Source organism: Nothoprocta perdicaria, unplaced genomic scaffold (genome assembly GCF_003342845.1).
Source record: "Nothoprocta perdicaria isolate Ctin4 unplaced genomic scaffold, notPer1 scaffold_54, whole genome shotgun sequence".
NCBI lineage: Eukaryota > Metazoa > Chordata > Aves > Tinamiformes > Tinamidae > Nothoprocta > Nothoprocta perdicaria.
Window position 1 is genome coordinate 2,711,492 of NW_020455799.1, and position 12,079 is coordinate 2,723,570.

General features: G+C 43.7%; 1 long non-coding RNA gene across 3 annotated transcripts; it reads left to right on the forward strand.

Moving 5' to 3' along the window:
* Positions 1–5,444: 5,444 nt before the first annotated feature.
* Positions 5,445–11,356, forward strand: LOC112955141. Of its 3 annotated transcripts, none has more exons than XR_003250838.1 (5): positions 5,445–5,575; positions 6,968–7,078; positions 8,529–8,776; positions 9,532–9,659; positions 11,031–11,356. It is a non-coding gene; the product is annotated as an uncharacterized LOC112955141 (long non-coding RNA). The 3 variants fall into 3 exon arrangements; XR_003250839.1 differs by having other exon boundaries at positions 8,537–8,776; XR_003250837.1 differs by lacking the exons at positions 5,445–5,575; positions 6,968–7,078 and having other exon boundaries at positions 8,377–8,776.
* Positions 11,357–12,079: the final 723 nt, after the last annotated feature.

Below are 12,079 nucleotides of genomic sequence, written 5' to 3' on the forward strand. Positions count from 1 at the left end.
CAGGAAACTGTGCTTTTCTGGAGAGATGACTGCAGTAGCAAAGATAAACCGGCAGGAAGGTTTCTTTGGAATGATATGAATTTAATGAATCATATCCACATAAAAAAAAAATCCCAGCTGGTCTTAAATTTCAGGGAGATTTAAGTGATAAAAGATATTTTCCCTGTCCTCTTAGAAGTGTATTAGAGATGAGAGGCCTTAGATAAGCCCTCCTGGGAATCAAGCTTTCCTTTTTCTTTAATTTGTTTTAAAGGAAGAAAAGAGACAGGCATGCTCCTGAGTCTCAGACGAGTATAATTAGTTATTTGCTATTACTGGACTTTAAAAATTGTCTACTCCTACTCTTTTTATATTAAATAATTACTTTTTAAAAAAACCCAGTCTAATGAAGTGTATGTCACCCCCCMAAAAAAAAGCTGTACTCATTTGCCTTCCATCATCCTTGTGTGAGTCGCATCCTTTCCTCTAGTAAYATATTGATTTATTTAAATTAAAAATAATGATCTCCTTCCCCCTCTCCTCCTCCTCCTCCCAGCAGCAGTGGCTGTCTCTTATCCTTATTAACAAATTGATTGCAGTATTGGTGTCAGTACGGCTCATTTAGTAGCTCTTTTGCCTAAGGTCCAGAAGGTTGGAGGAGGGAACAGCTCCCGCACGTAGGTTTTGGCCCAGCTCCAAGGTGGACACGGTTCAAGGGGAAGGGACAGCTGCTGGGGACTGCACAGAGATATTTAGCAGGGCCCCTTTTTGGGTGGTGAAGACCTGCTGGAAGTTAGGAATTCCCCTGTAGCTCTTGGGATAGAGTGTGAGATGAGCATGGCCAGCAGCTCGCCAGCACCCAGCATAAAGAGTGCCAGGATGTCCCGAGTCCTAAAAATACCCCAAAAAACTGAGCTGCCTTATGGCTATTTAGAACAAAATTCTTTTTTTTTTTTTTTTTTATTGTGTTTGGTGCAGCTGTGGGAGACCATGGATTTTCCCTGCTTTTAGGGACTGGTCCATTCCAAGCTCCGTACAGTGAGTGAAGGGCATCCAGACCAGCTCCTCCTCATCAGGACCCTATGGGAGGTCCCACTGAGGAACAGCAGTGGGGAAGCAGCAGGTCTAGGAGCAACAGCAGCCACAGATGAAAAGCTCAGGCAGGACCTTCTTGCTTCCCATAATTTCTTTCTCTGATACTTGGCTTTCCACAGCACACTTGCAGAAAATACTGCTGAAGGACAGTATGTACCTAGTGTGTAACAACGCAAGCAGGTAAGACAGGGTCCATGAATGTGCTTCTAAATGTGAATCGTATCTATGTGACTTGTAAGGTAATTTTGTTTGCCTCCTAAGACCACTGTCAACTTATGGGCTGCTGATCAGCTTTTCTATCTCTCCTAAATGTGAGCAAGCTAGTGTGGAGGCCTCAAATGCCACAGGCTAGTAATGGTGAATGTTCACACGTGTTGCATGGCCACTGAMCAAGTGCCTGGTGTGTGAGCCCTGTCATTAGCACAGAAAGAGAAGGTAAAAGGTGCAGCCCAGCTGCCCCTGTTTGCAGGTCAGAAGTGTAGGCGCAGGATGATGGAGTGACTCATGCAAGGTCACTGCTTTCTCCTGTTCAGTGCCCTTACTTTGTAGCAGGATATCCCATTTTCAGCACTGTGCCACCAGCTTTTGAGTAGCTTGTGTGACCCTCCTGGTTTTCAGTGAAGTCCTCAGGCTTCCAAAGCAGTAGCAGAAACTCTGTTCATGCCAGAAACTGCTGCTGCCTTTCTCCTCCTCTGCAAAGTCGCTCTCCAAAAAGAAGCCACAAAGCCCTAGGATACCTGGGGTTCAAGCTGAAAGGAGACGACAGCTCTTCTCTAAGTGTGCTCAGTCACCTAAAACAGATGGTGCTGTTTCTGGTTCCTAACGAGGTGACTTACTGCTACTCCAAACCTTTCCAAACTGACCACAAAAACACGCTTGGAAAAACATCAGATGAATACACATCTGTCCAAGACCTCTCACCAAACCGCAACACATGTACAATTAAATTAGCACAGGGAGACTCCACAGGTATAGCTGGAGTAAGTGCAGAGCTTGCTTCAAAGAAGTGATAGAAAAATGTAGTTTCGTAGTCACCCAGATCAAATCAGTTTTCTCTCATTTCATTCTCTGAATTTTATATTCTTCTCATTGCGTTTTGAAACACACTGGAATAAGCAGAGCTGTAAACTTTACAAAAACTAGAGTTATTGATCTTCTACATCCTTTGCCATCTGCTTAGTTCTAGTGTCTAAAAATATTCAGTCCTTGCTCTTGCTCACATGATTGTTGAGAAAATGCTAGAGCTGGTAAATCAGAAGAGCACATTGTGTTTTGGGGGAGGGGAGTTCTCTTAGGAAAATATGCTGTCTGAAGGGAAAAAATACAGAAAAAAAACACAACTCAATTTCTGTACTTAAAAAGGCAAAAATGAAAGAAAAAAATCAATCTATTTTTCAGACAACAAAGAACAAAAATAGTACATATTCAGAGTGTTATTTTCTTTTTAGGACAATGCAAGCAAACTTCACACCTATAGCAAATTAAAAAAAAAAAGGAATTTGTTACATACTTCAAAGGGCTGAGGCACATGAATTCACTATTATCACTTTTGAAAATGAAATCCAACTGAACAACTTACCAGTTAAAAATATTACCACTGGAGAAGACATGTCCATCTCAGGATATTACAGCACAGTTACTTTCTAAAAAATTATGCTTTGGGAAATTGTTGCAGTGAAGTGTTGGAGACTCAAAAGGCTGAAAGAGATTAAAGCTTATTCTTAATTTAGCTGAGCAATAAACATGTAGGATACAGGACTTTGCCAGAGATCCAGCATGACTGAGAATTTTGAAGTCAAATAATACCCACTTATTTCAGTAGAAGTTGCATTGCTAAGTTCCCAGCTAAGCTTTAAAAATCTCAGTTTCTCTCAGCCTTTGTGTATGGTGCCCATAACTGCAAAACCTAAACATGGCTCAGAATAAATTTCATCACCATATGGAGGTCCCTAGTGAAATCAGCTAGATTATTCTGCTTTAGTTTGTGAATTGTGGATTGGTGTTTGAATGTGAACCCTCTGCCATGGGCTGTATTTGAGTCTCAGCGATGAGGAATTTGGTATTGTTGGAATTGCTAAAAAGAAAAAGCAAGATAGATTAGCACATAGTATTTCATGAATATGGTTTCCTTATTTGCCCAAGTGACTCGCTGAGGCCTGGTGACATCTGTCAGACAAAATGACGTTAAGAGAAGAAAAAAAAGAAAAAAAAATCAGTGGGATTATCAGGTAAAGATTTAAACCAAAACTTTCTGAAGATGATCTGTGTGGAAGAAGAAACAGGGTTGTTTCCTTCCTTTGCTTCTTTGTGACATAGAGATGGTTGAAATATTTAGTATGAATTTAGGGAACTGATTTCTTTTTGAAATCTAATAAATGTAAGATCTGAATTGCCAATACCAAAATAGGCAAATTATTTATTTAACCCTGCATTCTGTGTTTGAGCCAGAGCAGTGGCAGAAGGGAAGCTACAAACCTTCCACACAAAATTTGCCTTTGAGGAACTTGCTCTCCCAGTCTGCAGACCTTGGGGTCACATGTTCTGCAACAATGCAGCTAATTATAAATCTGCAAGCCCAATTTTTCCCTCATTTCATCAGAAGTCACCTCTAAAGCTCTGTGAGTATACTGGAGTTGGGTAGGAATTCTCAGATGGAACAGATTTCTGTTGAAAAATGCCAAATCACTGAAACCAGAATGTTTCTGGGAGCTATGCAGGCTTGAGACCTGCCAGCAAAACACACAGGCAAAGGCTGAGCTGGAAGCCACCCGCCTGCCAGGAAGGCTTTTGCTTGGGTCAGCCGGTGGCTTTCCAGAAACTGCAGATCCAGGCCATCTCCACCACTTGGATTGCCTTGGAGTTGGAGTCTTCAAGGGCCCTGGCTCCAAGGCAGCCTATTCCAGGATCAACACCGTCAGGGTTTATGAGCTTTGGGAGTGCTCAGCTCCAGGCTCTGTGATGGGGAACCCCGCACTGCTTGGCTCTCTGGGCTTTGATGGTGAGCTAGGAGGTGAAACATCCTGGGAACAGAGAAGTCGGAAGCTCACATATCAAGTCCATTAAACAAAAGCTATGATCACCCTCTCCAAAATTCTCTTCCTTTGGGAATTTTGAAATGTTCATTTTGAAACAGGAATAGGGTAATCCCAAGTTCCTTTAAGTACCGTGATTCCAATTTTTTGAACAGCTCCATGATCCTGGGTTTGACAGATCAGATAGAGGAGAGACTGAGTGAGCTGGACCTGTTTTCTCTGGAGAAGAGAAGGCTGAGAGGAGATATGATTAACATGTATAAGTTCAGGAAGGGAGAATGCAGGGAGGAAGGGGACAAGCTCTTTTCATTGGTGGCCAGTGATAGACGAGGGGTAATGGGCATAAGCTGAAACACAGGAGGTTCCATCTCCAGGTGAGGAGGAACTTCTTTACTGTGAGGGTGACAGAGCCCTGGAACAGACTGCCCAGGGAGGTTGTGGAATCTTCTTCTCTGGAGGTCTTCAAAACCCGCCTGGATGCCGCCCTGTGCCACATGCTCTAGGTGTGCCTGCTTGAGCGGGAAGGTTGGACTAGATGATCTCTAGAGGTCCCTTCCAACCTTGAATATTCTGTGATTCTGTGAGATCACATATGTGGTCCTATTTAGACGTGAAGTTGGGCTTTTCAAACAAGTAAGGAATTCTATAAAAAGTAAATAAAATATTAATATCCACACCAAAGTTAGGCTTACTCAGAGATAGTATATCTAGGAGTTGAATTGCTTGTATTTCTGAGTGCTCCTGCCCCAAAGACCATTCAAGAGTGACAGGGTAACTAACCACCCAAGTTTACTGGCTGGGCAGGTGAAAAAAAATGACCCTTAGAAGTTCAGTAGCTGAACTAATTACCTGAAAAGATTGCCTGGGGTTGGACCATTTATTATCTCATCAGCATTCAGTACCAATTCCATAGGACGAAGGAGAAGGAAAAAAAAAAGAAAACCAATAAAAAAACTCCAGGAACATAAGAAAGAGAACAGATAAAAGGAGAGGCGTTAGAAGAAAAAAATGCTTCTTAACTCTACTCTGTACCTTTTCTTCCTAACAGATCCCCCTCCCAATTCACCCTAAGTATAGCAGCTGGCATGTAATGAGTTCTGCAGAGATGGATCGTCACAGCACACACCAACATTCCTGGGTTTGTGTTTGATTAGCTACCCAGATTCCCCCAAATTACGGGGAGCAGAGGAAGGGAGAAGTGGAGAGAGAGTCTTTGTTATCTCTGCATATACAAAGACAAATTTCAGCTCAGTAGCACTTTCCAAGACTTCTCTGTGTTCATTGGCTGAAAGAATGGTTTGGGTTGACATGGAGTTTCCATCTATATTCCAGAGAAGAAGTGCACTGGCCACTGTTTGTGTTAAAACCGCTTCTTGGAACTGAAGATGCCGCCTGGAACCACACCTGGAACGTTTGGAAACTTGGATTTGCCTGAGGGTAGTGACAGCCGAAATCCCAGCTTCGCTAAGGTATGAGGCAATAACCATCTTCCCTCATTACACTGCATCTTTTATCTTGGAGATGCTGTTCCACTGACACAGGTGAGCTGAAGCATGGGAGAACTGAGCTGACCAGCTGCAGGCTGGAAGGGTCTCAAGCCATCAAAACACTCAATTTCCCCCCAAAACTGTGTGCGAACACTCCTCGTAGAGGCTTTGAGTGTGCTCGCCTGCCTGGTAGCTCTTCCTTCACCTCTTTTTGCAAGCTGGGATATGCCAGGAACTTCCACGCTTTCCCTTTGATGAAGTTTTTCTTCCTTCTTGAGGAAGCAATGGATTGCAGAGAAGGTGCTAGCAAACCTGGCTCGTGCTTCCAGCGCATTTTTAAAAAATGAGAACATCCTTTCAGTAATCCATGTTTGCATTAGATGGAAATGTTTTGGCTCCTCTCCTGTCCTTGAAAGCCCAGTGGTGCAATAGGAATTTGGGAAATGCAGGCTCTCAAAAGTAATGTAAAGAACAGATCCATCTATTCAAATGCAAATTGCTAAAGAAGAGAACAAGGCAATTATTTTCTCCACCAAAAAAAAAAAAAAAAAAGACAAAATAATTCATTCCATTTAACTTAGAGCCACATCCCACATTTTTTAGGTGGTTTGTCTGACAAAAGCTCTGGGATGTGCTGTGAGCAGATCCTGTCCTGGTGGTGGGACACCCACTTAAAGAGACACTGAAGCATTTTCTGTCAGAAGGTGAGTGTCACACATGAGGCTGTCACTCCCAGTCTTGCGGGAGGAACAACCCTCTTGTCTTTATGACCGCAAGAGTTGACCATAATATCTGAAGACGAGCCAAAACCCCTAGGGATGTAAATCAAATGCACACCGTGAGCAGTGTGGTTTTCTGCTGTTTTTTTGGGCTGTACTGAAATGGCCCCGTTACGTGTCAGAGGCCAGCAGCTAACAGGCAACATCCATTGACTTCAGGGAGGATTCCAGTATGTTCAGTGAAATGCCCAGCAACGGCAGCAGGCCCAGCACACAGAGAGAGACGAATGGCCGCAGATCCCTTACAACCAAAGTGTCAAAGTGATCAGGTCTCCAGTCTCCAGTCTCTGGGAGCATCTCACCTCTGCTTTTACTGACATTGAGGCAGAAAAAAAACTTTAATCTGGACATGGTCAGAGTTTGAGGTAGCACAGCAAGGCAGCTAATGGTTAAAATCAGTTGATATTCACTTGTAAGGCACTGAATACTCAGCTTCTGCAGCTCCTTGATGTGTCTTCTAAATGTGTTTTTTTTTTCTGTCTCATTTTTATCATAAAGAGGATAGGTTGATATAATTATCACTTTTTTCCTTTGGTCCCTGCCTCTTGTATTTTTCTCACATTTTCCTCCATTTCCTCTCTTTTCTGCCTCTCAGACAGCTCTTTCCTCAATATCCCCAGACCTCACGATCACAGCATGCATGCCCAGCCTTAGAAGCTTGAAGTCTACACAGCTGTAGAATATTTAGCTCTGTGTGTCAGACGACGTGAGTACAATTTCCATGTCTTAAGAAGGCTACTCCCCTCCAGAGCAGGAAAAGAAAAAAGCAACAACAACAAAAACAAACAGACAAACAAACAAAAACTCAACCTTAAAATAAAGATTTTAGGAAGGAAAATGTATGCTTTTGAATGGGTATTTTTCCTTCTGGAGGATGAAAAGTTTATTGTCACTGTTGGATATTGTGTTGTCTTGAAAAATGCATTTTTTATTGCCTGGAGTGGGAGAGATGAGTGCTCAGCACCTTTCAGGACTTGACCCTATTGCAAGGATTTAGATAGGAACAAGCAAAGAAATAGCAGAACTTAGAAAAGGAAAACAAGGAAGTTTTCCTGTAGTTGTAGGCACCGTTTCTCTGCGCCCACCCTGCACTCATCGGTAGCAGCCTCCTCTGGGCTCTTGTCAGGCAAGGAGCCCCTAACCCCCTAGCCTGCAGGCGGGAAAGGCTCAGGATTCGGAGGCTCAACATTTCTGTCCTGAGGCTCCTAGCGAAACACCTGGGCTCCTTCCTCACAGGCCGCGAGTGCGCGGGGAGCGGGGCTGGAGTGGGAGCGGGMTAGAGATTGAGAATGGGACCGGGAGCAGAGGGAGAGTGGAACCGGGAGCAGAATCAAAAAGGGGCAGGAGCAGGTCTGTAAGTGGAGCCGGGAGTGAGGCCGAAGTGGGTCGGGAATGGGTCTGGGAGCAGGTCAGAAGCGCAGCCAAAGCGGGTAGGGAGAGGAGCTGGGTGCTGGAGCAGGTTGGGAGCGGGCTAGGAGTGGGTCGAGGGCGGAACCRGAGCAGATCGGATGCGGTTTCGGGAGCGGAGCCAAAGTGGGCCGGGAACGGGCTGGGCTGGGTCCAGGCAGGGAGCGGCTCGGGACTGGAGCTAGAGCGGGCCGGGAGTGGGCCGGGTGCGGGTCGGGAGTGGGTCGGGAGCGGAGCCGGAGCGGGCCGGGAGCGGACCGGGAGCGGGCCCGGAGCAGAGCCGGAGCGGGCCGGGTGCGGACCGGGAGCGGGCCGGGTGCGGACCGGGAGCGGGCCCGGAGCAGAGCCGGAGCGGGCCGGGTGCGGACCGGGAGCGGGTCCGGAGCGGAGCCGGGCCGGGAGCGGAGCCGGGCCGCGCGCTGCGCTGCGCTGCGCTGCCCGCGGCCGCCGCTGGGTGTCAGTGAGCATCTGGATTCCGCGCGCGGCGCGCGCTGCGGAGCGCGGAGCTCCGCGCAGGGGCCGCCCGCGGGAAGCCCTTCAAAGCGGCCCGCGCTGCGTCCCCCCCGCCCCGCGCTGAGGAATATTTAGATTAGATTTACACTTAAGACGGCAACTTTGCAGTGGCAGCGAGGTTTTGAGCTTGAAAGAAAACCAAACAGACCCGAAATCCGTGCAAACAGACTCGGAAATGGTGATTGTAGTATTTAAAATGTTGTTTTTGAAATGTAATTTAACTCCAGTCTGGTCAGATCCACAGGCTGATACTCTAATCCCAAGTGAAGCTTCTCGTTGATTTAAGAAGCTTCTGTTGGACTATTTTCTGGACATAGAAGAAAAGACAGAAAGTGGGTAGCTTTTTCTTTCAAGAGTTGAAAGCAGCACTCGTTTGAGGTTTTAAGAAGATTTGGAGAATGAGGATTGATCTGCTAACATCAGAGAAGAAATCTGGTGGCAAATATCAAAACCTCGCAGAATATTTTACCACTCAGAGATATTAGTAAGTATCACCTTTCTGGGCTCACAAACCCACTCATTGCTTATTCATATTTTTTCAGCTGCAAAAGAAAAAAAAAGAAAAAGCATTGCCTAAATGATTTTTTAAGTTTGACCAGGAGATGCATACTATATAAAATTCCACCTGCCTCTTTAAAAATCTTATTGAGAAAAAGCTTAGACAAGTATGAGAGCTGCTTCATCATAACCCCTTGAAATGTGCTGAGCCTCAGTTACCTGTAACACTACCTGATAATTACATGCAAAGATTTGGGTATCAAACACCTGACCTGACCTTGTTGTCACCTAGTAAATGTCAGCACATAACAGAATTTCCTTGGAGCGGTCACAGTGGGTTTTCAGCACAAGCCCAGGTAAATGAAGAGAAGCAGGTGAAAGAATATAATTACTGTCAATGAGGGAATGGRTTTTAGTGTCACTCCTCCCATTGAAAACTCTTTGAGGGATTAAACCTCAAGCTCAAAAGCTTTTGAAGGGGCTGTTTGGGAGGAAAAACACTTCCAGTTTTCAGGGGATACGAAGGTTAAGCTGTATGTCTCTAGCTGCAGATGCATTCGGGTTGTGATTTTGCTGTGAAGGGGAAAGGGGACAGAAGGAGGTGAGAAAAAAGCTTATTTTTTTTCTTGATATCTTTGCTCCACATAATTATTATCTGAAGTCTGTTAATATATTGACAGTAATAGACATGTGTCATCCTGGAGGATCCTAAACTGTTTACCATAGATTTTACCTTTACAGGAAGTGATTCACCCCCTGTGGAAACGGAACTACCTTTGGAGTGAAAACCAGCAACTGTTCAAGTACTACAGGCACAGTACTTGATAATTTAGCATTGGACATCTCAGTGTCGCGTGGAAATCACAGAGGTGAGTATAGAGAAACAGTAAGTCATTTTGTAACTGAGTAGGAATGTGACAGGTAACACCCTCGCCCCGAGCAGTAAAGCAACCTAGAAAAAGAGCATCAGTTACAGCATCCTGATGCTCTGTGGAAACTCCTTCTGTCCTTTTCTCTTACTGAATTGCAAAAATCTCTTCTGTAGCATTTATGTTTTCCTTAGAGACTTTTCTTTATTATTAATATTTTTTTTTGTCCACGTTCTGGCTAGAGTCAAGTCTTCTGTAACTTGTGAGAGCTGTCAAGATCAGAGCCCTGGGTGCTACAGCTGCAGGCCATGTTTAATAGTTAATGCTGAACAATGTTATGATATTTGTATCCTACTATTATCATGCTATTAGAAATTTGCGAATATTTTTAAATACACTGTTGGGCATGGATGGGAGTCTTGAGCAATAGTTTTCTGATGTTCACTCTATATTCTGCAGCTCTGGAGAATATTCACATACAAACATGGATTACTAAATGCCCCAAGCAAATGTTTCTCAGTTTTCCAACTGTACTTGCTGGTGTTCTGTGGGATTATAATTTGAAAGTTAGTAGGTCTGTTGTGAATTATATCATGCTCTGAAGTATATATTATAGATGCCAGGCAGAGTGTGTGCTATGGATGCAAGACYGAGTTCTCATTTGGTTTTGCATGCATGATTCTTCTTGGTTCAGCTGAAGCTGATTGCACATCAGAGACCAGAGCAGCTGAGGACCTCAGCTGTGGTGCCAATGACCACAAAATGTCACCTTTGAAGGTCAATGTTCAGGCTTGCCCTCCAAGGTGCAAAGAGATGGGTTTAGCACTGTGTTTTCTGAGCGATACACTCTTCCTGGGCTGGTAACACCATCAAGGGTGTTTGAAAAGGCTCCTTTTTATATTCATCCTATTGCCATAGTAAAGAAGATTAGAAATTGATAGATAATCAATGGGTATGCTATGAAAACCTTGTTGGATTAAATAGAAATGGGCCACCATTACACTGAAGCAAAAGACTGCTAGAAAAACAAAAGYCCTTTCTTGCACTACTGGCTATCAAGATTCACCTTTGTTGGTGAATCTGGGAAAACATCATTACCTGGGAAATGCAGAGAACCAAACTCTGATAATGCTAAAAGTCTGTAAAGAGCAGTGGCCCAGGCAGAGAGCATGTGTTTAAGAGGGGAGATGTGGGGCAGGATTGACAGAAACCTGCTTGGGCTCATGGTGAACATTAGTCTACTGACAAAATTGCAGCCTCTGTGGAGAAAGACTGGAAGACACCTCTTCTTTCATGTGCATTAGTTGAATCAGCTAACCGGTGATTCATAGATTCTATTACAATATATATTTTTTCCCATTTTTTTTCCAGGAGTAAGGGCCTGCCTTCGAAGAAGTAAAGCAACATGGGAAAAAGTGGATGGGCCAGACATTGTGCTAATCAGATAGATGTCGTTTTGGGTGGGTAGGTGCAATTCAGAGGAGGTCCTCTTCAAGGAACATGTGTATATGGATGGCAGGAGCTGGCTGACAGTTAGACACCTGTATGTCTAACAGAAGATTAAAATGGTTCTAAATGCCCTTTTAGCCCCCTTTCTTTCTCCCTATATTACTATAGAAGTGCACATTCAGTGTGAGAGGTGGTCCATGCCTAGAGAAACAGAACCAAAAACTTTCAGGAAAACAAAATTAACTTTGCTTTACATATAGAAAAGTGAAGAACATATAAMTGGCCACCCTAGGAGAGCCAAGACTGAATCCTTTAGTCACAAGTGTCCCTTCTTCTCTGAGATATATTTATATTGCAGCTTCTGGTGCTTCTGATTTATCACCAACCCCAGCCTTAATTCTTAACAATTTGTCAGCATAATTATGTTTTCTTTTATCTCTTTTCTTTTCTTTCTTCTCCATCCCTGCCCCACAACTATTTCTTTGAAGTAGCCCAAGGGAGGTCTATGTCAGTAGCAGACTTGGAAATCAATTTTAAGCATAATTTCTTATTCATACTTCATATCCGTTTATTTATTTATTCATTTTTGTAGATCTAATTTTTTCCAGTTAAGAACTGTGTAAATAGCCCTAATGAGCCTTGAGGGCTCTCATTTGCTTAGAGAGATTAARACAAACTGGGAAATCTCCAAACGCGTAGGGTAGTAGGTATGAAACCTCACCTAAAGCTGGTCAAATGATTCTTTGTAAATAATTTATCTGATATGAGGAGGACTTTTGTACTATTTATTATTGTTTGATTTGTTTTTTTTTTTTGATTGTGTTTAAGTATTAATTTTTGTAAACAAAGCTGGTCCTTCAACTTATTCTAAACTTGATCATTTTGGACCAATTTGCAATTTTCAGGGTCTCTTATGTAACTGATCACCCAAGCTGCATGATGTTGGCTTTTCTTTATGGCTGAATGGTCCT